General features: G+C 41.5%; 1 protein-coding gene across 2 annotated transcripts in view; it reads left to right on the top strand.

Moving 5' to 3' along the window:
* The window catches only part of LOC108625752 (leucine-rich repeat-containing protein 24), a 150049-nt gene that overhangs the window by 40776 nt on the left and 95767 nt on the right, over positions 1-13506 (top strand). For both annotated transcript variants that reach the window (XM_026814189.1, XM_018026006.2), the window contains exon 2: positions 913-964. The gene's annotated coding sequence lies outside the window, so the exon portion shown is untranslated. The remainder of the gene's footprint in view (positions 1-912; positions 965-13506) is intronic.

Here is a 13506-nt window from a genome sequence, read left to right on the forward strand (position 1 = left end):
GCCTTCAAAACAGCCTGCATGTTATAATATATTTAAAGCAGGACGAGTATACTCGTCCTGGCAATGCGTGACACCCTGCCAAAGACGAGTATACTCGTTCTTGGCAGCGAATGGGTTAAGATAGTAAATCTATAAGATTGTGTTTTTTTATATTCTGTTGTCGTATCAGTTGGCAGTATATCTGACACGAATCTCCGAGAGAATCAAGCGGTAACGAATTCCACGTGGAGTATATTTCACTTAAGAAACAATTTTGATGAGGAGAAAATGAAACCTGGCGAATAAAAGAAAAGAAAGATTGTCGATGCGTATGGACGAATGGGAACGCAGAAAACTAATCTCTGGTCTTGCGTGGCGGATAAAAGTAGGAGAAAATCAGCGAGCCGTCGCGTAATCGATCGCGAGTCAAGCATAAAGAGCTCGTTTGTGTAACGAGGATGAAAGAACGAACAAGCAGACTGGCTGCATAGGCAATGCGTATGCATCTGCGGCCAGGGGAGCAAGCGTAATCCTTTTGTTTCCGTGGACGTTCGGTTGACGGATCTACGTGCTCTACGAAGCACGGGGATTCGTACACGTACGGGGATTTAAATGGTAATTTAAAGGGGCTGCACCGTGGATAATTGAGCACGTAGATCTCTGAAATCAAACCCGTTGAACACGAACCCCATCCTGTTTTCTTAAATAATTCTTGACTCGTGCTGGCAGTCTATTTAGCGAATAAGTGTAATACCGGATTTATTACAGAGCTATCTTATACGTTAGCCCAACATTTGTTGGAATACACGAGCTTAGGAGCTTTTCAACCCGGAATTAAGGGAATTAAACTGAAAGATAAAGATTTGGATTCTCACTTTTTAATTTATTATCTGTGTAATATATATTAAAGAATATATTTTTATTTTGTTCCAGTGAATGAATGACGCTTCAGTTCGACGGGTCCATCTCTGGCTCGAGTCATATGGTGAGTAAATCCTCGCATGGCTATAAGTTTTTTCTCATCACATTCAGAAGTCTCGTTAGGGCGCAAATTACGTCCTTGCGAACGTCTGTTGCGTAGATAATGTAGAAGCGGTTTCTCGGACATTCGAGATGCTAAGAATTTTATTACGCTCGAGATCGTCGGTATTACACCGCGTTAAATTTCCATTGGTGGGAGACGCGAGAGGCTATACTTATCCCCAGCGAGCAAATAATTTCCATTTAAATTCGTCCATTAAATTCCGCATCAGCCGCGCGGGACAAATTGCCTATGGAAACGCGACGCGTCGCATCGTTTGCCACGACGATTACTCGAAATCAACGACGACGTCGCGTCGCGTTGGAACGTGGAAAAATATTCGCGAGACCATCGTCGCCGGTTGTAGCCAGCTTCCCAGTCGTAATCGCCGGCGACTAATGCGAGCTGCTCCCCCATCACGGTTTTGCTTCCAGAGGGTCGCCGGTCGAATCACACCCTCGACGGTGTAATGCCTTGCGACGATCTTAATCGAAAGCGTTGCGCAACTTCTCGTGGGGTGAAAAAGAATATCATAAACTGAACGCGTGAACTGAATAGCACTGTTCATATGATTTCGTTTTGCATCTGTTAAAGATATCAGACTTCTGACTGCTTTAAATGTACATACGAAATACGAAACAGATTTACCACGTTAATCATATGGGGATTTGCTTAATGTATGTTGGACTTAAAGTTATGTGTTCATGCGAATACATTAAATGAAATGCAGAATTGAACGAAATACTTGATTACAAATAATACGGAAACGTATAAATAGTTTTTTCTTCAAATTGTCACAGCATAAGTTTTGAAATGCTGGAAATCTCATGAACCACTGAATTATTTAATTCGATTATCACCGATTATCCACTTCGTTTATTCTTCACTCCATCTACGGTTTCGTTAGACGAAATTCGCTTGTTCCCCGACTGGAATCGATCGGAATCGGAGTAATGTATTCGGCATGGCGGCTGTTAGTCGTGATCGCGCAAACGAACGAAGCGGTGGCCCGTTGTCTCGCGGACTATCGCGTGAATTCAATCATAAAATCGTAAATATTTGAATAGAGAAGGACGTTCGGATAGGTGGAATCGATCCCTGGTGCGACGCCACGTGGAATTATTATCACGACGCTAACTCGACGCCGAGCCGCGTCGTGCGGTTCCGTCGATTTGCCCGGGGAATAAATTATTCTTCCCCGTTCTGTTTAGCTCCGTCCTTTCGGGTCTCTTTGTCTAGCGCGCGCGCCCGCCTCGATAAATCGTCGGGCTAATTACCCTGATCGAACATTGTTCTTCTGCGTGGCCGGACGTCGATATCGCCGCGACCATAAAGCGGAAGCGTCTTAATTTATTCGCACCGTCTCGACGCCCATCACTATTTCCTCAAATCTCATTGTGCAATTGCGGAAAATTGAGTGAGAATAATCTGTCGGCTCATCCATTCGTAACGGAGGAAAATTTATCTCTATTCAACTTTTTGCTGATTTTTACCATTGATTGGCTCGATCACAATCATATTATTTAATCTCCGTTTATAGAATTGTCCGATTATGAAATCGTCTACTTAGTAATCCTTGTCTCAAACAGCTCTGACTTAGTTTCCGATGGTTGATTTAAATGCAATCGTTGTATGTAATCTTTGAGATATAATTAGGGAACCGGTACAATTAATTTTAAGCGCAAAACTCGCGTATCGGTGTAAGTGTGGAAATGAGAGAAGGCATACACTGCTGCATGGTTAACGTGTATCGACAACCCGCTTACAGTGAGTTAATTGCGCTTGTGCATAATTTGAGATCTTCGCTCCTGTCGCATCGTCCGTCCCGTTCGCTTTCACTGTGCCTGATCTCCGTCCCGTTGTGTACGCATCGGCAATTGCAATTGGAGTATGAGAGCTGGCTGCCGCTCGACGCCACTACTCCAATGCCACTTCGATCGCTCCCTGTAACCTACTTGACTATTCCCATTTTCGTTTCGAACAATTGAACATTTCTTTTACTGTTCGATAATACGTTTATCATTGTCATTTTATCCGTGCAATACGAATGATTCCTCGCACGAACGACAGTGAATATCTTTAGTCTTTTTTTTGTAAATGTTTGCTTTTCACAAATCTGTCGTATTTAAAAGTGTATTTAGTCCTGAATTTTTCTACAGACCACTTGATTTTATTTTTCAGTAGTTTCGTTACCTCGAGGGAACAGTAGATATTCATAAAAAATGAAAATGGTTTCTGGTTACAGTATGGAGACAGAGAGAGTCAGATTATATTTCGCAAAGTGGCGAGATAAGGAGGGTAAAATTTATAACCCCGTTAAATTACATCCGGGGTTGAGTGTCGTTCAAATTTCCGGGAGAACGGAAGGCCACGGAGTTCTAAATTCTGGTTGTTGCCGTGCACAAATGGAACAGTGGGTCGGTGCGCGGGAGATTTCGCTAAATATGTGTACCTATTATACGAAATACAACCCGGGTACCATATGGCTCTCCGAGCTGGTTCGGGCATCATTCATTCTGCCAACCGAGCCGGGGTATTCACTGCCGTCGTTGTGTATCTCCGCAAATATTTAAATATTCGATCAATCATACCGCGGGTACAAGCCAGTCTACGCGTCACTGTGACTCAGTACCTTTGCTCTCGAGAGATCGAAATCACTGTGAAATATCGTTAGAAAGAACGGGAGATTTTATTTTGCATCATTTCCATCGCGGAGTTATTCTTCTCATTTACAAATTTACAATTCTGTTCAAACTATTAATTCGTTTATTGTAGGATTTTTATTTGGCTGAAACAACCGGAATAATGGTTTTAAATTTTTGGGCCACGGCGCATCTTGTCCGTGGATATCGTCTTATCTGGTAAATTCGCGGGAGTAAACGCGATCCAGAGAGCGGAAAACAAACGTAAGTTTATTGATCCTTGGGAGAATCGCGACGGAACTACCGCGTTCCGTTCCTAGGGATTTATACACAATTTATGTCTATCTTACGTTGGCGCGTTTATCCGGACTCGAACGAAATGTATCGGTTTTCTGGGGGATTATTGCCGGAAATGTCATATATCTCTTCGGCAAAGTGTATCTCGAATACTTTGTTCACATTATAGCTGTGGTCGAATGGCACGATTTTTTATCAAGATCGGTACGATATTGCTTGATGAAACGAATAATAGAATCAATAAACTTCTATTTTTCAACATATATTTTCCTAATTCAAATTCTAAATTATACGATACTCTTTTCTTTGTAAAACTAATTAATAATATACACAGATAAAGTATAAAGCCATCTTATAAATAATTTTCCTAAATATGTTTACAACAGTTCAGTTGTACATGGAAACCCCGGGGATCCAGTAATAAATAGAGTTACATTTCGGTTATTTTATCCTGGAGAAATCCCAGCAAAAGGGCATGGGGGGATCGTTACGACGGCAGGAATCCTTACGATCATGGGGGAAACCGCAGAGACGGTCGTGTATCCAGTTGTATTAGGTTCCATTTCTCTACTCGATTTTACGGACGAAGGTTTAACCCAGCCGGAGGCGAGGCGGTTATCTTCTTTTTTTTACAACCGGAGAAAAATGAATTTCGTTAATCTTTCGAAGTGAGCACAAAGGGATTTCATTACGCAGAGGTTGAAACAATTAAGCGGCTGGGATTTACCGTGCCTTCTTTATGTATTATTTTTCCTTTTGTATTTGTAATACGAAATTCAATTAATATCTTATATCATTGAAAGATAAAAATATAATTTTCATGTAAAATATCTGTGAATTACAATTTAGAGGCATGATATTGAATAACTTAGGACAACTTCAGAATAGATTTTTTCGTAATACTTCATGCGACATTTAAAGGTCATAATCTTTCACACACCCATGAATATTTAACCCGTGATATTCGCAAACAGTTGACCCCGAATCACGATTCCTCGAGGTGGAAACGGAGATTTCCCTTACGCGGTCAAAAATCTCCAAGCTCATCAGGAAGATAGCCGTGGCCGGGTTTTGTCGTCGCGTTAAGCGTTTTAATCCTCGCGGGTCGCGTTTCGCCAAATTACAATGGACGCATTCAACGGACCGTGACGATTTCCCAGGGAAACCGCGGGAACTACTGGGCACGCGGTTCCGATGATTATGGCCGTCGGCGATGAGAAAACGGGCAGCGGAAAATATAAGGCTGTCAGTCGCAAACGTTTTAGCCCCTTGTTCATCTCTGAAACGTACCCCTTTCCTGTCCTCGTCGACCCTGCGCGCCTTTCTGGGACCAATGTAAGAAATAACGTTCCGCTCTACGAAGCGGCATGATTAACTTTGGAATGAACGGTCACAGGCTGGAACTAATGCCTTTGTAATGCTGTTATTTAGCGAAGCCACCGCGTCCCTCTTGTCAGTTTTGTCCTGTCTCTGGCACGCGCCTCTTCTCGCAGGAATTTTAAACAAATTGGTTTTGCGATTCTTCTTCATTCTTCTTTATTCTTCTTTATTTTACTTAAGGGATTACGCTCTAGACATAACGTTCTCATTCAATTGGTGATCTCCTTAAGTTCTTGATACTTTTAACGGTTTCAGAATAACTTGCTTCAACATTCTATGGCGGACGGTTTTCAAACTGCGTGTATTTTGCACGGTATTGTTGGACATCGTTCCACTGATTCGGTTACCGGCTACGGGAATTAGTACGAGAATCTGTTAACGGGCTTTAGATTGAGGGGCGTGACTTGTAGTTATGCAACGCGAGACGAGTTGATCGGTGAATGTACTCGTGCATGCAACACATCTGCAGCTATTGCCAGATTATATGCAATGTAATCTACCAGTATTCGTAGAGCATACCAAGAATGTTGCTGAAGAAGGACGCACGTTACGTATAATCAAGTTTTCGATCCTCGATAATATAGATATTTTTCATAAACGGTTATTAAGCGGATCTTCGAATTCCTATACTCGCCGAGGTTGTTTCTAACATTATTAACACTAGATTGCCTAAGGAAGTAATTNTATAATTAGAAGTCTGTTCGACTTTAATTCCCTTGCAGTTTTAATAGATGATTAAAATAAAGAGAGAATAGATAGAAAATTGTGTTAACGAATTCAATACGATGTTTGAAATTAGGCACTAAATAGCAAGGTACACGATCGTAGTGTTCAACAAGATAACAAGAAGCTCCTCGATCACGATGTATACACGCGCGGGGCATAAATCCATAGCCCGTTAATGACGCTTGAACACCTCTCGGAACAAGATCCGACGTTACGGCACGGCGCGCAGCAAAGCGAAAACGCTCCTAACGATTCGGAAATTTTCACTGTTCTTTCGACGAATATCACGTCTCACTGAAAGCTAACCTGCAATGCGACAACGCGATCCGAACTTGAAGAGGAACGTAATTAAACTTGAAACCGTTAAATAATAGAAACTTATTTTCGATAAAAATAATGAGGCTGTTCCAGCATAAGCAAAATCGTACAATCTATTCTTCATCGAACGTACTCGTGTGGATTTGAAGTATAGAACGATCTTTCAAGGAGTGTTATACATTAGTTTTATGAAATTTTTTATGCAAAACAATGTTAGTCAAATAATAGGAATTATTATACTTAGGGATACTTGATAATGGAAATGTAGTTTCCTCTTTATGTCGGGAACTCGCTTCTGAAATGCTAACCGGAGTTCCTCTGTCAAAAATTCATGCCGGACAGGTTTAAACGGAGTTAGGACTTGTTCGCGTATGATTAACACGATTCGGGTAGTCGGGAGTTTGAGTTCGATTTACAATTGCTTGGAAGGTACCGCGACACGACGATTCTGCCCGGGGAATTTTACCGCGTTAACCGCAGACACGGACGTCGCGGATTCTGTTAACACGGAAAATATGCGGCTGTCAGTGGCAACGGTCGGGTCTCCGCCGCTAGCCGGAAAACGTGATCTTCCCTCTTGTCCTCGACGCGCGAGAACTTGAACGGGTTAGTTTTCGTTAAATCCCAGGATAATTTATCTCGGGTGTCGGTTTCTGCCGGGTTAATTTATACTCGACATTGTCCTAAGTGGAAGCAGGGTCGAAATTGTTCTTCAACTTTTATCGTGTTAACGCTGACGATGTATCGCGATTATTATTCATTATCGCTGTTACGCGTTGTTATTGCTCGTGCCTGAGAATATTAAATTTGCTCAGCTTAATTTCGCTCTTTTAGTATACAATAATGAACTTTAATTATTCTTTCATCATGAATACGTTTTTTTAAACGAGAGCACAAGATAGCAGGACTGAAATAACTTGAAAGAAGGATTGAGGCTTTAAAAAATTAACAATACATTAAAAATTCTGTATTCAGATGAAAAGACAATGGATAATTTTCCTAGTTTTTGCATTTAATCCGATAAACATGCATAAAATTTAGCGAATACTAAAAGGATTTTTGCAATACTCTCTAACGACGTTCGCATAACCGGAGACGGAGATAGAAGATGTTTTTTTAAGGAAATGCAACAGCGGGAAGTGGTTTGCTCTACAGATTTTATTATAATTAAAAAAAGAGTAAATTCGACGTTCGCCAGTGAAACGTGATGTTTCTAAAAATGTTTGCGATGTTATAAGAATATCTTTGTTTAATAGAGAGCCTATTTGTTTCTTTTATTCCTCAACGGACGAACGTTCCATGTTTATTCGTTTCTCCACGTTACGTATAATGTTCTACAATATTTTTTATTCCGCGTAAATCTCGTCTCGTTGTACATAGAAGATAAAAAACAAACGAAAAACGCTTTGAGAAATTAGCGCGAAGCGTGGCTGGGAACTCGACGTATTTATTAAAATTTTCTAATTGATATTTATTGTACACTCTGGGCCATAAAACGTTTCCCTCCCGCACTGGGGAAAGTTTGTTTCGCTTTAATATAAAGCAGACGCGTGCTGATGATTCGAATCGGTTTCATGCAACTTTTAGTCTGCGTGCAATTAGAAATTGCATCGCGACGCGAAAATGTTCACCAAAGTTTCATACGCGATAATTATCCGCAGTTTCGTTTCCACGAAAAGTTGTCTTTCGTCGACATGTTATTCTTATTATTCTAAAAAATTCGATAGTTCGTTCTATCAAAATAGAATTGAAAACATTTTTTTAATAACTTTTTGTATGTATAATAGAAACTATTTGATTAATTTCAAGGATTTATTTACACAAAAAGCTAGAATAAAGTATTGACTACTCAGAACTTAAAATATTTTATGATATTGAAGTGCTAATCTTTGTATACGCATTGACATGGAATACGCAAGGAGCAACGTGCCAGAGAAAGGGTTAACACGTCACGCGACGGTTAATAGCGACTAGTGCAATAATAGGCCGTTCCTCCCGGCGAATACATATCATTCGGCAATAACAGAATATAATTGGAAGGTGATTCGTCATCATAAAATTAACTCGGTCGAGGTAGATCGCCGGATAAGCGTGAAATCAATGATACCGTTGATCGTTGACGTCGGACGTTGAACGCCCACGAATTATCGTCATCGTACCAATAACGCTGTGGAAAATCGATCCGGTTCCCGATGATGCAAGGACGCGTTTCGCCTCCACCTCCGCCTCCTCCTCCTCCTCCACCCGCCCCGCACCCGGACTTCGGGGTGGGATCATCCCTTTGACGCGATGCTTATCGCGCGCAACGTGATTGACGCGTCGCGTCGCCTCGCATCGGGTCAACCGTTTCTACTTCGATTTCGTGTTACCACTCTATCACTCCCAACCATAGCCTTTGTCACCGGCACGCACGCACACCAGGCACACATCTATTCGCTGCTTGTTTACACTTGCGTGGACCTGGGTCATTAATACTTTCGCCATTTTTTCCTCTCACTCCCCTTTTTTTATTGGGAGTAGAATAAAAAAAAAAAAAGTGATCGAGCTCGAAATTGGGTCTGTCGAGTGACGAACGACTTTGTTCCACGCGTCGGTTGATTCATTCACGCGAGTTTCGTCGGCGGAGATCAATTAAAAAAAAAACGGGAGTGAAAAAAATAGTCGAATTTTCGTTGGATTTTCGGTACATACTTTTTCGTGACTCCCATATTTAGATGATACTTGTGACAATAAAATGAATCTGTTAAAATTCATCCATTGTGTAATTCTTAAAAATGTATTCGTCGAATTTTTGTATCCTGAAACGGTAAACATATTTTATAAAATGTTTCGGATTATGCATCGCGGGAGTTGTTGGTATTTTCGCTCATTGAGCACCGAAGTGCTTTAAATGGTCTTTTAAAAACTGCAATGAAAATCGGTGATTTACGCTTGGTGATTTTATCTCATCTTCGTTTTTTTCATCGAGTGGAGGAATTTAGATATAACGAGGCTGCGATGCCTATTCCTTTCATTGAAGAGCACAACTTGCATGACCGATTTGTTCGAAATGAAAATCCGGGTCCACGGAAATGCTAACAAGATGTATCGAAGTAGCTCAATTCGCTTTGCCCGGCACGGCGTAAGGGATACGCGACAAAGGGAAAAAGGAGAACGAGTCAATGGAAAGTCGGACGGTTGAATTTCGATATCTTACGTGTACGTTGATCCGGATCAAACGGATCTTCCGTACTTTTTTACCGAAAAAAGAATAAACAGAGAGGAAATCTAAAAATGATGTGATAATTTATTGTATGATAAAAAAATACAGAACAGATGATGATAATTAGAATACTATATATGTATAATAGATAGAATGTGTCCCTTAGTTGTAGTTGTCAGATACAAAAAAAAAGTCCTATCCAATTTCTTACTAATTCTACTTGTTAAAGAGTAATTGACAATTGATGAAATAATTAATCGATTATTTCTGAAGGATTCGAGATAGAAAAAAATTGTGTACAACCTTACAACGCCAGATCGAGCATCGAAAAAAAGGACATAGATTCATTACTGTTTTTTAAACTTGTCCCCCTAGAGGAAATTAACATAAGCCGGAGATGGCCAGGGAACGTTGTCCTAAGCAGTACAAAACCCTGATCACGAGTCAGACTCGTTGAAGTTTCGACAAGGGTTTAAAAATTGACTCTTTCATTCAAAGATCGGATTACACAATACAGAATGAGGGTAACAGTGTTTTGGATTTATATCGTTTTACATCAGTCTGTGGATAAAGTATGAAACACGAGAGGCAATCTACCGGGGGAGCGATCTAGGAAAAATTGATCATTTACAGATATTTTCGGATCCGGGAAAAAAAAAGAGATCAAACCTGACGAACGAGCCAGAGATAAGTGGTGTCCTACCAATTTCTGGCTGGGTTTTTTCGTTTTTTCTCCGATTTTTTATTTTGTTCGTCGCACCAATCTGTCGGAAGCCTCTGGAGCTTTTATTCGCGATATTGCCGATCGGAAAGATTAATGCCGGCCGGGCCGGATTTAAATATTTTATACGTATGACTTGCTGCAGGCTGAGTGTCGCGGATCCCGCGGCGAAAATCCTGAATCGTATCCATGTCGATTAACTTTATCTCGAATATAGTCTCGCTACCGTCCAAACTTAAGCCGGTGATGGACGATTTTTAGGTGGAGTGGGACTGTCCAACTCGCTTCCGGTAGGTGTATCGATCTGTGCGTTCGCGATTAAACACTTTCGCCCCGGGCTAGCGATTACACATCCGAAACTGAATATCGTTTCATGCTTGTTGAATCCTTGATTAGGTACACTCCTGCATTGATTGGGGAGACAGTCGGATGTGACAATAAACCAAGATTCTATTTACTCTACTAATGATGCCTTCAGGTGGTTCTAATTCTTCTCGACTATTGGGAAATGAAATCTTTGTATATAATTTATTCTAACGAGAGAAATGTTCGGACTTAGGTCGTACATGATTTATTTGGTTGAACAGCTACGAGTTCTTAAGATTGTTACAAATATCCTTCGCTTTTTATCCAAGTTCTTCGAACGATCTTTTTACGGCGCGTATGGTCCTCTTAAATAACCGACTGGAATAGATCTGGTCGAAGGCATTTTTTTACTTAAAATAGGAAAGGTTTGCTAGGAAATACTCCCTCGAGAAGAAGTTTCGAAGAAAGCGGATTGGGATATAAGATTGTAAAAAGAATCTGAAAACATTGATCGCCGTCTAAGCTGGATAAAGAAAGTCACCAGCTGGTCGACGTAATCAGATCAATTACACGTGCCATCGATGAGATTCGAGAATCTGAATTCCGTTGTCGCTTTAATAAATCGTGTTACACGGATTATTCGTTGCCCCGTAACCGGATTGTTTCTATCGAGTCGTGGAAAATTTCGAGATACTCGTTGCCGGTTGAAATATTAAACGCGAGCTTGCTCGGGACAATGTTTGTGCAACGTTCAGTCAATGTTGGAGCCAGAAGCCGTGGAGTATTAAAGAAAGAGGGGCGCGAAAATGGGTAAATCTTATTGCTGGTGCCGTAATTCGCGGCACGCGCGGCCCATTTGTCCGCCGAGCGAAAGGAGGAGAATCGGCGCGGCGCGGATCGGAGGATCGCGCTGAAATAAACGCGTACACCGAGGCAGGAAGTCATTAGAGCGGTACGTGATGCAGCTGGACCCGACAGGTCCGGGCGGCCGCAACCGGCCGGTGGGGAATTAAGATGAAATTTTTAAAGCGCTTCGAAATTCCAAATTCCCCGGTCGTACGCGGGTAGGGCTCGAAAACGAAGCCCAGGGAGTTTCGCGCGGGCGAGAGAAGTAATTGGAACTCGTGACCGTTTAATGGTTGCCCCGGAGAAGGGCGACGCGTTCGGTGAAACGTTTCTCGCGCTAGCCTCGCCGGAGTTAAATGCTCCCGGTGCAAAGCGATAGGAAGGACGACCGCAGAAGCGCGTAATGAGACGTGCGGGAAATATGACCGGGCGTGGAGAAAAGACGAAGGGCCGGATGAGAGAAACCAGAGGAAGCGAATCTACGACGCGAGTCAAAAATGAGCGTACAACTTTGAAGCATGGAATTTATTCGACAAACTTTAGTTCTACGCTCAAATTAAAAGTTGGGATAGAAATAATACAAATTATGTGGGGGAGAATGTAATTACATTGAAGAGAGATGAATTTTCGGGTGGATACGAAAGGGACGAAGATTGGAGTGCGGAGGGATGACCTGAAATATGAGCGGTCAGGGCGAGAGAAGGAGAGAACACTTGAGGGAGGGTGTAACAGAGGGAAAGGATGAGAAAGGGGAAGAATGAAATCCCATATAATGTCTAATCTTCTCGAACAGATTGGACGATCTGACGGAATCGTTCGTTCCAGTGTTCGTTCGATCTAGTGCTCTCGAGCGACGCTTTGAAAAGTAAGCAAATACTATCGCCGATTGCAGGCGCGCTCGTTACAGTCGTCCTTTCGAAATCGACCTTTCTTTGAAACACGCAAATTAACTTAAAATAAGTCATTGATCACGTAGATAACGTTTATATTGTATCACTAGATAGCGTTTCAAATTTATTTTTATTCTGTCTATGATGCAATTTTCCTTATGCAAGCTTTAATAGCTACGAGGAAGAAGTATTTTAATGATTTCGTATCATTTGAATTACACAAGAATTTCTCGAGCGTTTTTGTAAAGAATATTTGAAAGGCAGTGATCTCGCGACTCCTTGGAATTCTGCGCTTGGTTAAGATGGTGATCCGACGTGATATAGCGCGGATTTCTAACAATGCGCACCAAGAATGACGGAGAACAGAAAAGATAGAATGGAGGATGGGGAAAGACAAACGAAGGGAACGTCGGTTCGCCGAATGTAGGACAGCCTCGTGGCGTTGTTTTCGACGTCATTGTTTGCTCGTATTACTTAATTGGCACGACATCCATGCTCACGCGTATAATTGGAGAACGAGGGTGGAAGAAAGTCGAAGGGGAAGGAAAACGGAGGAAGGGTTAGACACGCGCTATAAAGCTGTTCCCTGGGTTCTCGGTTACGCCCCCACATCTTTTGACGAATTAATCGCAGACCAGGAATTCTTGGGAAGAATTCAAGAAAGCGTTGAAGACTGGGTCATATGTTTCGGACAAATTTTAATCTCGTGAAATTCGTCTTGCATCACGAAATAAAATTGTTCGTCATTAGATCAAATAGAAAATAGTGCTCGTAATTTTAAGGTAATTCGAATCTTGAATAATTTCCAAAAGATTATATTAAATCAAATAGAAAATAGTGCTCATAATTTTAAGGTAATTCGAATCTTGTATAATTTCCAAGAGATTATATATAAGATAATTTCCAAAACATTTTCGCAAGCGCATCGATGTTGAAAAAAATCAAATGAAACTCGATAAAAGTAATAACGGTTCGTTGGAGGTTCAAGTACTTTCAAGGTCCCTGAATCGTTGATCGAGGAGTTAGGTGTCAGGACGCGTTCTTCAGCATTGGAAAATAGCGGTAAAAATTCTTGGAGCGAATCGAGTCGCTCGTTTAACGGTCTATCCCTTCTTCGCGTTTGGCACGCGGCTCTTATTATTTCCCTGACAAAGAGGCTCTACATATACAGAGCAAGA

The sequence above is a fragment of the Ceratina calcarata genome, unplaced genomic scaffold (genome assembly GCF_001652005.2).
Source record: "Ceratina calcarata isolate Rehan_Ccalc_2016 unplaced genomic scaffold, ASM165200v1 scaffold369.2, whole genome shotgun sequence".
NCBI classification, from domain to species: domain Eukaryota; kingdom Metazoa; phylum Arthropoda; class Insecta; order Hymenoptera; family Apidae; genus Ceratina; species Ceratina calcarata.